Genomic DNA, 12,514 nt, shown 5'->3' with positions numbered 1-12,514 from the left:
GTTCTTAGGTCAGTGGGAAGGTTGTTCCAAAGTGCAGGACCAACAGCGGAGAAGGCACGGTCACCCTGTCTAGTCTTCTTTGTAATGGGGGGTTTTAACAGGGCTTGGTTGCAGGAGCGCAGGGACCTGCAAGGCTGGTACAGTTCAAGGGACTGGGCTAGGTATTTAGGGCTTACTCCACACAGACATTTGTGTACCGTACAGCAGATCTTAAAGTGGATGCGCTGTCGTATGGGAAGCCAATGCAGTTCTTTCAGCAAGGGCTTGGAAGGAGTCCTGGCAGGTGCACCCATGACCAGTCTGGCTGCCGTATTCTGGACCACCTGCAAACGGCCAACTGCATCCGTACTGGCTAATGTCAGCAGGCCGTTACAGTAGTCCAGGCGGCTGGTTACCAAGGCCTGTACAAGTGTCTTTCTGCATGTAGCAGGAAGGAGAGGAAAGACACGCCTGAGTAAACCAATGGTGTGAAAACACAGACCCGCGATGTAGTTGATGTGTTCTTTCATGGTCAATTTTTGGTCAAACTTCACTCCAAGATTTTTAACGTGTGTTTTGGGTACCGGAACTGGGCCAAGGTCGAGTGGCCACCAGTCAGGGGTCCAGAGGATATTTGCTTTGCCAAAGAGCAAGACCTCAGTCTTTGTTACATTGCACTGGAGGCAATTCCTCGCCATCCAGTGTGACACCGCTCTCATACCCTCAGCAAAATTCCCCTTGATTTTAGGGTCAAGGGAGCTGAAAGGGTAGAGGAGCTGAGTGTCATCAGCGTAGGAAACCGGTATGAACCCGTATTTTCGCACAATCTCAGCAAGGGGGGCCACATAGACATTGAACAATGTAGGGCTAAGGCATGAGCCCTGTGGCACCCCCTTCGTGAGCCCCCTTGAGATGGAACGAAAGGGGCCCAGGCTGGTAGATTGTGATCTCCCGGCGAGGAAACTCTTCAACCAAGATAGTGCAACGCCTCCGATTCCTACTCCCTGCAGCCGATTCAATAGGGTGTTATGAGACACGGTATCGAAGGCTGCCTTGTTGGCAGTGTGCGAGGAGCTGCCAGGTCCTCGCACAAATAAAAAAATAAATCAAGTTTGTAAATGGGAAAAGTAATATTTTTTCTAAAAAACAGAAGAGACATGTTAATCTACCTGCATGACACTGAAGGAGACTATTTTTAAGGCATTTGTGCCTACCAGCATTGTTACTGGAAGGAAATAGTTTTCAAGATTCACTAACAAAAAACCGACACTGACAGAGGAGCTTATAGCTGAAATGGCCTGACCCATTGATCTATAGTGTATTATATGGTGGTCAGAAGCAAAATGTGAATGACTATGTAACAGACCAACGGAGGAAGGCCGATCACCCAAAGCAGCCTATTCCCGAATTTGTGCAATATTTTTATACTTAAGAATTGTTTTAAAAAACATGAGTCTGGCAAGACAGTTAATGCTGTCTCGAAAGCCAGACCCAAAAAGGAAATAAGGCCAACCCACATAAAAAATTATTAACTGAGTTACTTCGTAAACTCAGTAGAAAGTTCAATGACAATAGCGGAGAGCAAAATGGTGCTCACCGTGCTGCATACTCATCCGTCTTTTTGGCCTCCAGAAGTAACCAACCATATATGATCTGAAAAAAACACAAAATGAAAGGAGAGGTGGTAAAGTTGCAAATATGTGCCTAACCAATGAAACAGTGGTTCATGCACCTGGATGAAGAATTGGTGGCCTAGAATAGAAGTCAGGAAAGACACAATGAAAATAATTCGACACCAAACTAGAGATAAATCGGAATCTAACCTGCAGGTCAAAGTTGTCCTGGGGTCCTCGCTCTGTTTCAGAAGAATAGAACTCCCAGGTACCATGACTCACCATTCAGGTGGCTGCTGACCTGCAGGATTTTCTGGTGGCAGAAAGGCAGATCTGATCAATACAGTAGCAAAGGTTTACCTCATGATTTTACGTGTCTCCAACATTCATGGAGGTGGCTGATGCACGGGTGGCCTTGGAAAATTCTACGTTGGTTAATAGAGATAGCCCAGGTATCAATGTGGGGGTGAATAAATTCATCACCTGTCTCAGGTTCCACAGACTTGATAAGAACTCTCTGACAAACAAGGGGTTACCTCTCTAAATGTAGTAATCACTGAAATGTAGTCTAAATTTCATTCCTCACCCCCGCCCCCACCCACCCCCCAGTGGAACTGGTTAGAGGAAAGTGCTCCCAGGGTAGCAAGATTCTGTTGCTGAGTTACCATGTAGGAACAAAACACTTCTAAATAATTCTCAAATCAGAAAATCTAGTAATTCTTCCTCCTCAAAACATGTGATGTAAGTATAACTACATGCGCCGGGACACTCCAGGGAGTAGCTGTGCTCTATAAATATACGCTAACATAACAACTACAGAATTCAGAGGTGTAGCGTCTATAACAAACAAACATGGAAAATTGGTCACTTGACAATATTGTGTCTGTTCTCATATCTACAATTATTTATGATTCAGGGTTACTATGGAACCTAAATGTATTTTCAAATGGTAGGAATAGAGCAATATCTGTGGCATGACACATACATTCACTCTGATTACACTTTACAATACAGTTTGATAGGATGAAGGTCTCAGGCCGGCAGGCATCATTCCAGTGATAAGGCTTTATGACAATTTCGTAGGTATCTAAGATATAGCGGCTTAGCAGGTCAGGAATGGTGGCTCAGTGGACTAATATATCTGCTCCAAGAATCTGTTTTTCACCCCTTGGTCGTCAGGTCAAACCCTAGAAGGTTCACTCAGATTTTCATCCTTTCATGGTCAATAAAATGGATGTATGACGTTACTCCGCATACTTTTACTCCGCATACCGTTACAACGCGACTTTTACAACGCATACCACTACAACGCATAGCGCTTTGAGGTGCTGGATAGTGGTAAGTATAATTTACTATTCTAACTCCAGTCCCCGTGGACCCTAGGGAAGGTGTTGGATAGTAAATTATACTTATTCCCTATCCTAGAGCGCCCCCCAGCGCAATGCGTTGTAATGGTATGCGGAGTAAAAGTCGCGTTGTAATGGTAGTGCGGAGTAAAAGATGCGTTGTAACGGGTGTATACCCAATAAAATAAGTACCATTCAGTTGGGTAATAATATTCATCAGTTATCTCTTAATAGTGCCAAGAGACCTCCGTGAGGCTGAACATGCGCTCTACAAATATTGTGTTATGTGCCCATTTCTCCACTAAGGAGCCCAGTTTAGATAGCGGTTAGGAAACAGTTTAACCATTTTAAATAGATTATTTCATCTCAGCCTTGTGTTCAATCAAGTTGCCCAAGAAAAGGTAGCAAAGGTTTGATTCTGACAGATTTAACTCTCTTACCCTTTCATTTTAAATAATGGTAATAGACACAAAAGCAATGATCTGCAAACAATTTGGGGCACAACAAACAATAGAGCTGGATTTAGAGTTTGGCGAGTGTAGGTAAGAGCGTTGGTGTTGCGGAGTCCCGCCACGCAGAATGTTCACCACCCGTCAAATTTAGTGTTGTCTGTCAGTCCTATGGACAACTCCAAACATTGGCAGGAACTTCAGTGGTGTGGGGGATCATTTATTGTCCTTTCCCATCATGTTTTTCACGGTGATAAAGGAGAGTAAAAGCTGGACATTCGAACGCCCACCCTAAATTGGACAGGTGGTTGAATGGTCAAACCTCTGATGGCCCTTAATCCGTCAGGCTGTTTGAGGGGTATGTCAGCGACAGAGATGGAGTCTGGCTTACTTAGGTTTGCCCAACTATAAATCAGGCTGGTGGACCTTCAGTTTGGCAAAGAGGGTTGCGATGGAGTACCCTCTCCACAAAACTCTGAATCTGGCCCAATTATTGGAAATGCATGTGAGAAGATGGCGTGGGTAATGTCTGTTTATTGGATATTTGCTATAGAAGGATGATAAAGGAACCTGAAACTGGATGTATATTGGCCTAGAAAGATCTTGTGAGTGGATGGCAAAAGTGTGCAACTCTCATTGAAACATTTGAACACTGAATACATGGATTAAACCTGCTTCAGAACCAAATGATCATGAAGGGTAGAAGTAGAAATGAAAGAATTCTGTGGACAGTACTGATGCCATGACTAGAGGACAGACCTTTTTTATTAAGTATAAATGAATTACAAGAAAGGGGGCGAGGCATTGGCAAAAGATGGTGTGGGAGGAGTGTCATTGCATACTGCAAAACAGGAAAGCTTACTCTCAATATTTGAGTTGGGTGATAAGCTGTCAATGGTACATATAGGATTTACTTTTAACAGCAGACAAGAAGGCCAGAGAGGCTTATCAATAATAAAATTAGAAGATAGGATGAATGGTGGGCCATGTGAGTGGCAGGAATATAGTGCCACCCATCTTTCCAGACACAATGTCTGTGAGATGTAAGAACAATTAGTAGCATTCTTGAAGTATATTTTCAGGTACATTGCAGATTTTTTGTATGGGTCATCATATATTAAAAGATCACAGCCAAGGTGACATACTTCATCATGAAATGAATGAAATGAAATTTGATTTATAAAGCGCATGGCTGCCCTGGAGCGTCCCAGCGCTAACAAAACAAAGAACAGGAACAAACTGAGAGGGGTACCGTAACTTAGAGGTTCTTGGGAAAGAGAAAGGTTTTAAGGGACTTTCGAAACTTGAGATAACAGGGTTCAGTCCGGATCTGCCTTGGGAGAGAGTTCCAATTTTTTGCCGCATTTACCGTGAAACGGGGTCCCCCTGTGCGTGTCTTCCTCACTCTTGGCACTATAGCTAGGTTTCCCAAATCCGACCGGAGAGTCCGGGAGGATTTATAGGGGCAGATCAGGCTCCTAAGAGCCGGGGGTCCTTTGCCCTGAAGCGCCTTGTGGGTGATACATAGCGACTTGAAGACAATTCTTTCACGTATTGGTCATTGGTCATTCTCCATATTAGGTGAGGTGTAAAACACCTCACACACACCACAATTGGAGCACTTTATGGAGATCTTTCTGTTTTTGTTGTTTATATAAGTGAATCGTAACACAGTGTCATTGTGTAGAAAAGGCTGGGTGGTAGATTTAAAATTACCTGAGAAAATTGTAGAAGCAGTTTGTTTGTTTATGTTGCTAACCAAGGTTAAAAGCTATACTGGACTTCCCAAGAAAGTAATAGTACCAAATGGCCTAATTAGTCAACATGGTTCTACCATATTGTCCATTTAGGTAATTGACATTTATCAGGACCAATCTAGATATTGCTTTCAGAAGTGTAGGTATAATGTGAAGAATCAGGCAAAGAGATAAATGTATATAAGATAGTAAACAGAAATATAATGGACCAATACACATACAGTATGAAACCAGCTATACTAAACCATTCAAACGTAAGCCTCTTTATACCCTAAGAATTGGTGAAAAGGTCCCTGTGGGAAGAATGACCCTGGTGTCTTTCTAATAGTCGTTTACCACCAAAGGAGCCACCAGTAGTAAACTAAGACTTTTGTACCCAAATAGTGTATTCCTATGGAACATCACATCTTTATATCTCGTTGAAATGTGGATATTCCTTACAAGAAGGTATACAGATGTCTGTACGAAACAAGAGGTGGTCATGTTTATGGGTCATGGGAAGAAAGATGGCCGTTGGGCGAGGATCTCCGGCTGGGAGCTCCCGGCTGGGGATTGCCTTTTGGCTTGTGTCCCCGGATCTCTGAACCCTCCCTGGACCTCTCTTGCTTGCATGGGCTTTCCTTGCCCCGCAGCCCATCCGTTTTACCTTCTGGCCATGCCGATGACCGGTGGAGCGTGTTTTCTTGATGGCTGAGCTGGCTGCTGCCTGGTTGCACCTCTCCGCCGGACACTAAGACAACGGTGCAGCCTTGGCTGCACAACAGTTGATCGGACAAGACCTGAAGTTGGTTTCGGTGGCCACATGCTGTGGGGCATTTTCATGAGCCGTTTAACATTGGTTGTGCCGGGCAGTGATCGAGTGGAACATCCTTGGGTGCCCGAGTCGGAGGCGCTCTCATGAGTACAAGATGGTGGAGTGCTCATTGGCAGAGCTTGCTGCAAACCAGAGCTCCGGTTTCCCTCCTAGGGCACCGATCTTGAACAGAGTTCAACACGAGACTCAACGGGGCATGCACTGTACAAGGCACTCTGCTATTTTGGTTTCTCTGAGACCTGTATGTTTCAATGGCTCGCTTCAGTTTTCAACTCAGCCTGACTCTAAAATGGCGACTGCTCAAAAACCTAATGGACTTAAATGTCTGACGAACAACAACAGTGCAGGCTGCATTGCCGTCGAAACAGATAGGGGCCTGATTTTCATTCCGAGTGCCCGTTGCCGGATGTTCTTGGCAACCTCTCTTCTCTTCCCTAAGGTATAGTTTTCCGCTGCTTTTATACAGTATGATCTTTGCTCCTGTGAGCATTGCTTTTATGACCTGACCCTAAGATGAGAAGCGTGGGGCACACTTCTCCCTCTCTTACTGGTCTATGCATTGGAATCCTATGGTCCAGGGCATTTGTCTCAGCTGTAGAACCTGTTTTTGTAGGCTATGAACTATATATATGATTTACAGTATCATCTTCATTCCGGCGAGCTTTGTTTGTAAGGCCTGACTCTAAGAGTATGCACCATGCTGCGTCCTCCACCACCATCCGGCCTTCTATCCCTATGGACATCTCCACCTCGGGGATCCCTCCAGACCTAAGACCACCACCCTTGAGTGCAACACCACCTGAACACCTGGTTGAACGATGGCAAGAATTTGTTGCCTTGTAAATATGTAATATTTAATTGTCCAAGCATTATCGCTGTTAAAATGTAATCCTGAGTGAATGTGCAATTTGTAGATATACATAACTCTAACCACTAGTATATGTAGTAGACCATTTTACTTACTACCATTCCTATGTGATTTTAGAGTTTATCTGTTTGTATCTCTTCCTTGAGTGACTTTACAACTTGTACATTTGCAATTTTTTCTGTTTGTATCTCTTATGTAACTCCTGTAATCCGAAGCCCTTATGTAACGCAACTGGTTCTTTTGTACAGCGCTCTGACACCTTCGGGTAATGTTCGCGCTATATAAAATCGCATCAAATACAATAAAAAAAAATGGGGTTCCAGCTGTAAAGCGCTACATGTTAATATTCATTCACAGATGATGGTGCTATGGTGGGCCTAGAAGATATGATGTTTATTATAATTAGTAGACATGGAATGTTTTGGAAAGCAGAATGTCACAGAAAACAGCCTGATATACCCACTGTGGTAGTATGTCAGAATATCATGCAATTCGAAAATCATGCTACAGAAATGCTGCAGAAAGAATATATACTAGTGCAATATCATGACGGCAATTATTCACAGGTAAGTATAGATTTAATATTCTTAACTCCACATCTACATATCTTGAAGATACATATATCATCAAGGTACATGTATATATGGAGTTAGGTTTAGTTAGCTTATAGTTACCTATATATTCTCAAGTTGAAGTTATTTTGGTAGTAGATATTCTGGCTATGATATTTTTGCAGAATAATATTTAAAACTTGATATTCCAGTAGTTACCACTCAATGTATTTTTGTAAGCACTATAAGTCATGGCAGTAATATAGTTTGCATTATGGTGTCCCATTATGGTGTCCCTCTATTATGTTATTAGCACGCTAATCATAAAGCCAAGGTTCTTCAAATTTGGGGTGTCTGTCTGCACATCCGAAGCCATGACACAGGATCTGGAACAACATCCCCATACACGTCAGGACCCCCCCCACCTCCAACCCTGCTCTACTTTAGGAAAGAGCTGCAGACATACCTCTTTAAACAACAATCTATCATGATGAAGTAACATTCAGCTTCCTTTCTAAGAACCTAGCTACCCCACCAGTAGCTACTTGTTGAGTATATATTTGACTTTGTACAGCACTGTACAGCACTCCACTGACTTTTAGTTAGGTTCAAACAATACAAAATACACATAATACATATATGAACCTCTCACTCAAAATTTGAGATCCCAAACCTGGTTTTTGGGACCTAACATGGGTTTACAGGCAGAGCATATATATCACATGTGACCCACTTCTTGATGGTCAGATGGAGTGGGATCAACTTTTTGCCCTCTCCCTTTACAATATTGTTTCCACCAAACACAAAGGGCCCTTCAGTCCTCCAGTCCACTTCTTTTTGCTTCATACCTCCTTATTATGCAGATGTGCCTTCACCGAGAGATTGCTCAGGCTACTACCCGATTCCAAGATTATTGAACCAGCACCATGCTGTGCAAAAAAATATACAGGATGGCCTTACACACCTCCCAGGTGTCAGGCTTCATCATCGGCCATCCCCCGTTTGCCAAAGAATCCTCTAATGGTGAACGAGCCTGTATTCTGGGCTGTAATACCACTATTAGTAGGAAACTATGGTGAAAAAGAAAAAGGAACGGAGGGAGGGGTTTCCAAGTAAAAATCAAAGCCACCTGCTGGTTAATTGTGCAATCTTTATTCATTTGTGATGGAGAGATGATTAAAAGCATGAGATATAGGATAATTATAGCCCTGTTATGGTTCTAATTGTCCACTAGGTCTACATGTTTCAGCCCTGCTGTGGTCCCAACCGCGGTCCTGGGCTTTCTTCAGGACCATACTTAACCCAACTGTGTCCCTATAATATTTCCTACCTACCGCGTTCCATTAACACGCATACAATACCCGATTGACACTTAGTCCACACCCGGTTTCATCCATATCTGTGGGAACCTTATCAACAAAACATAAAATGTATTTATAGTACAGTGAACATATAAGTAAAAACAATCACATTGGTCTGATATTTATGAGCAGCCAGAGACAACTTTTAAACATATTCCACGTGTGATGGTCCTTAGGTAACAAACCGTAATCACGCGCTTACTATGTCTGGAATGAATTACATGCACTAAAAAACACAGTGTGTACACACATTCTCACTTTCCAAAAGTTACAAAGAATACAGTGATTAGTAATCATGCCTCATGAAGGGGAGGGGTAGAGAATCCTGTACCGGTACCGCAGCCACCGATGACATTCAAGTCATCCTGGACTGAGAAGAAACAGCAGTCCTCATCTTCCTCCCTCAACACCCTCATCAGAAGTCTCCACAAGATTGGCATACAAGGATCCATTCTCAAATGGATCTGTTCCTCCCTCACTGGAAGAACCGAAAGGGTCAAGATGCCACAATTCACACTATAGACCAAGAAACTGGTATGAGGTGTCCCACGGAGATCGTTCCTCAGCCCCACCTTTTACAATATATACATGACACAGCTTGCCAACTTCATTCGATCACAAGACATCACTGTCATCTGTTACACTGATTACACTCAACTTATGCTCTTCCTGATGGACAAGATAAGCACCACCAGAATCCGCTTTACCAACTGCATGATCATAGTAGCAGATTGGATGCAAACCAGCTGCCTTAAGCTCCACTCTGACAAGATGGAAGTACTGGTCTTCGGCAACAAGATCTCACGATCTGACTCCACTTGGTGGCCGTCAGAGACAGGAACAATACCCACACCCACAGACAGGCTCAACATGACACCTCAAGTCAACACAGTATGCACCTTCTGCTTTCACATCCTATGCATGCTGCAAAAGCTCTTAAAATGGTTGCCTCAAAACACCAGATGGACTGTCAAGTAAGCACTTATCACCAGCTGGCTGGACAAAAGCAACACTCTCTATGCCGGAATCTCCGAAACACTGCTCCACTGACTCCAAACAATCCAGAACACCGCCGCAGGACTCATACTGGACCTCGCATGCCGCAACCACATTATATGGAAGGTCAGGAAGCTTCACTGGCTACCCATTCACAAGTGCCGTCAATACAAGCTTCTCACATACACATACAAAGCCATACACAACACAGAACCAGAATACCGGAACACCTACACCAACCAACCAAACACCTACACTTTGTTTCTCTCTCAACTGTACACTCTCCCCTCATCCACAAAAAGCAAAGCTGGAAATTGCTTGTTCTCCTACATCGCACCTAAGATATGAAATGACCTCCCTCAACACATCAGAGCCTCCTCCTCACTTCTTGAGTTCTACAAGAAGCTGAAGAGCTGGCTCTTCATATAGCTCCTTGAGGACCACACACCTACACGCCTGCCCAAATGCCTAGATACCCTCTCAGGTGATTAGTGTACTGTTCAAATCAACATAACACAACATATAACATAACGTAAATTAACATACAGGGACTAGGTTTGCCTTGGTCAAAACGTTTACCTTTTGATTAAGGCATCTTTCTAAAAAAAGTGGTTGTCGATGAGTCAGTGGTGAGGCAAACTGAGAGCTGAATCCAGCACAGGGTTCAATGACAGGGCTTTGGTGATGAGCCTAGTCCTGGCACAGTCATCAACAAAGGTGGGAATGCTCCAAATGGGCGAAATCCGAATTCTGTGCCCAGAAAGCCTTGATGTTGATGGGTTGCTGCTCGGCATCAGTCCAGATGAATCCATGTACTTTCGGGCTTAGAAACCTTTCTGGATGATGAATCATCTTCAGCAGGCAAACTAAAAGTTGAATCTGACCAGCGATTCAACATTGAGGGCTTCAGCTCATTGGAGGTCCCAAACTCCTGTCTGTTCTCTCTAGAAAAAGCTGGCAAATTGTTTCTAAATCCAAGTTTTTGAAGTTTTGTCAGGAAGAGTACACTCTAACATCAGCCAAGGGTCCAGGACCAAAGAGGCTCCACTGGGCATTAGGATTCACGTCAGTAGAGGCCAGCAGCTGGATCCAGGGCAGGTCCAGTTCATACTGGTCAGCTAGGCAGTTGAAGGGAAAGGCCTCTTAAAGCTTGTTGTGTCCCTCTATTTCAAACAGGAGGTCAGCCAACTGACCCTTAGAGTCGCTTTTGAGGGCCTCGGTTCAATTCTAGAAGATCCAATCTTTCAGGTCTCGGGCTGCAGGGCAGTTCTGCTTCTGATCTTCACAGATCCAGGAGTGTTTTGAGGAGGGTCTGGGTTGCCACATTTATGCCCAGTGCCAGCCTGTAGGTTGAGGAAACCTCTGGCTGCTTCCTAACCAATGGGGTTAATGTTCCCAGGGGTGATCCTACCTGCTTTTGCAGTACTTGCTGTGTGTTTTGCTGTAATCTATCCCACAGTGGTACTCTCATCCTGAATCCATTCAGGGAGACCCTTTCTTCCCCTGGTCAGAGCCCCTGTGCCCACCCAGAGGTGTGGCTATGGAAATAGGTAAACACTCACTTGATGCCCCACCAAATCAGTCCTGGGGCAGCTCCCCGCTAACATGGGTTTGGAACCAAGTTGACTAGGAAGATAAAGGGGGGGGGGTAGGCATGTGCTACATCTGCCACTGATACAGCCGGCATCCTTTGAAGCTCAGGAAGGGGCTGGGTACAGCCCCCATTCCATCCTGCTCAAGGAAAAAACACCTCTCTAGACTAAAGCCTTTCGCACACTGTTTGGGAGAAATCCACATCTCACCAGAGGTGAGCCATTCAGCAGTCAGGTGACACTTGACAGTGGAAGGGCCCTTTTGGCTTAGACAGAGAAACAACAACTTTCTAAAAGTGTCATTTCTAAAATAGAGATATAAAAACTGACCATTAAATTGATTTTTAAATTACTACTAAAATAAGTCATTGAATCATTTTCCTACCTGCTTCCAACCTAAAATGAAGCGTTATACATTGTTATAATGTAGCCCAGTGTTTTCCTATGGCAGAGCCAACTTTTTTATAGTGATAAGCAGCTTTTGGGGGGGTTTCAAGATCAGGCATGTAAACCTACATTGAACCTACCTCAGGGGTAACATAAGTATTTCAAAGAAAGGTTTAGGCCTAGCAAAAAAAGTTATTTTGCGTAGTCGAAATGGCAGTATGAAACTGCATAGCTACTCTGCAGGATCAGCCCTGGAGACATGTTTTATAGTGCTAATTTAGAAGGTGGCATAATGAGTGCTGATGCCTACTAGCGTAAGCAAAAACAATTCCCAACAGGTATTATTCGAAGACAGTTTTAGTAGTGTATGCAATATGCATTACAGACAAGGAAGAACCAAGGAGTCAATTGATTTTCAACAAAAGTGGTATTATTTACCAAGAAGCAAAAGGGAAATCTCACATGACAATACAGTTAGAACAGCACTGTACAGAGTGGATCATGTGACAACCCAGTGACACTTGGTGCAAGGTGCTATATACAGTTTAGTGATGGTGAATGTGCAAGTGCTAAAAAACAGCAGCATGGTCGACGCATGAAACAAGATATTTACATCAAATAATGGCTTCTCAAAACAAATTGTAATCACTCAAAATACAATTATTTAAATAGAAGCGCAAAACGTGATATGCCTCGTATCATTCAAGCTGTACAGTCGACGGCGTTTCGATCCCCTTTAAATCGGGATCGTCATCAGGACAGGGTTGTTGATGGGAACAGTGCTGTGGGCAGAAAGGGCAG

Source organism: Lissotriton vulgaris, chromosome 6 (assembly GCF_964263255.1).
Source record: "Lissotriton vulgaris chromosome 6, aLisVul1.2, whole genome shotgun sequence".
Lineage (NCBI taxonomy): Eukaryota > Metazoa > Chordata > Amphibia > Caudata > Salamandridae > Lissotriton > Lissotriton vulgaris.
The sequence above is the reverse complement of the archived record's forward strand: the minus strand, read 5'-3'. Positions refer to the sequence as shown.